We start from the raw sequence: 1368 nt of genomic DNA on the forward strand, positions 1-1368 counted from the left end.
AACATCCTCTGCAAACACATTTGCAGGCATCCATAGCAAAGCTACAAGTCCGACGGCCTTACTTCAACCTCACGCAAGCAGTCGGCTAGCCCCTACACTTCTATCCAAAATAGTGTGGGTGCACATGGTCTAACTAGCAATGGTACCGTTCTCAAAATACATTGGTCCCCAAGGTTCCTAAAGCATATCATGCAATTCAGATAATAAAAATCACCATTTACAATATCAATTCACATATATTTCCTGTTATTCCAAAAACCTGCCCCCGACCACAAATACAATCTGGCTCACAGCCGTTTAAATAAAACACCGACCCTCGGCCATCAAATAATAATCCTGACCCTTGGCCAATCAAACAATACCCAGCCACTGGCCTTTATTTCAAAATCCTGCATTTTTCACAAGCAGTTCCAGTATTTTTCACAACAATTCCAGTATTTCACAAATAATTCCAATATTTCGCAAATAGTCTCAAATCCAGTTAAACAATAAATCCTACAAAATAATCATTGGCCACACAATTTCAACATTTAAACATAACCATATAAACAACCAAACTTTCCACCATTCATTTTTATTCAAAATATCATACCATATATCCTAGGTTTGTAAAATCCATTTTAAACAGTTGGTTTTTGAAATAACTTTTAAATTCTTAAACATGTAAATAAATAAATAAATAAATCTATAATAATTTAATTAGTTCATATTTAATAAAATTTTTACTTAACTTAATCCCCTTACCTGATTCCTGAAAAGTCAGATAAAACCCCGACCTATGCCCCACGGTGTTCAAAACCCCTGAAACCCTGAAATTCAAACTCTACCATATTATTCATCACAATCCCCAGAGTAATTTTCTTTAAAATTCCATTAAATTATGAATGCCCTAAATAGCCTATTAAAAGCCAAAATTGTTAAACTTACCCCCGATTTAGAGTTTGTGCTTTAGAGCTCCAACTTGAAAACCTGCACCGGCTAGATTGTAGAGAATCTTTCCACGAATCTCCTAGCAACTTCCATTCATTAATTAAGATTAAGATTTAAGAAAAATTGAGGTAAGCGTAAGAATTGGCCTTACTCAGGAGACATGTCTACGCCGTTCCTACAAAAAATCCGCTCTAGTAGGAATGTCGGTGGCGGAGATAGGAACCCAACGGTACCTTCGATTTTCCGATAGACCATATATTTATCGAGAAATTAAGGAGAGTGGGAGAGAAGAGACGAGGGAAATACGAGAGTGAGAGAGACGCTATGAGGGAAACAAAGTATGGTGCAGAGAGAGAGAACGTCTCTCTGTTTCTCAATTCTTCGGGTAAGTAAATTTCCTGAAGGTTACTTAACCTTCAAGAAGTTTATATAAACATA

Source organism: Malania oleifera, chromosome 6 (genome assembly GCF_029873635.1).
Source record: "Malania oleifera isolate guangnan ecotype guangnan chromosome 6, ASM2987363v1, whole genome shotgun sequence".
In the NCBI taxonomy this organism is placed as follows: domain Eukaryota; kingdom Viridiplantae; phylum Streptophyta; class Magnoliopsida; order Santalales; family Ximeniaceae; genus Malania; species Malania oleifera.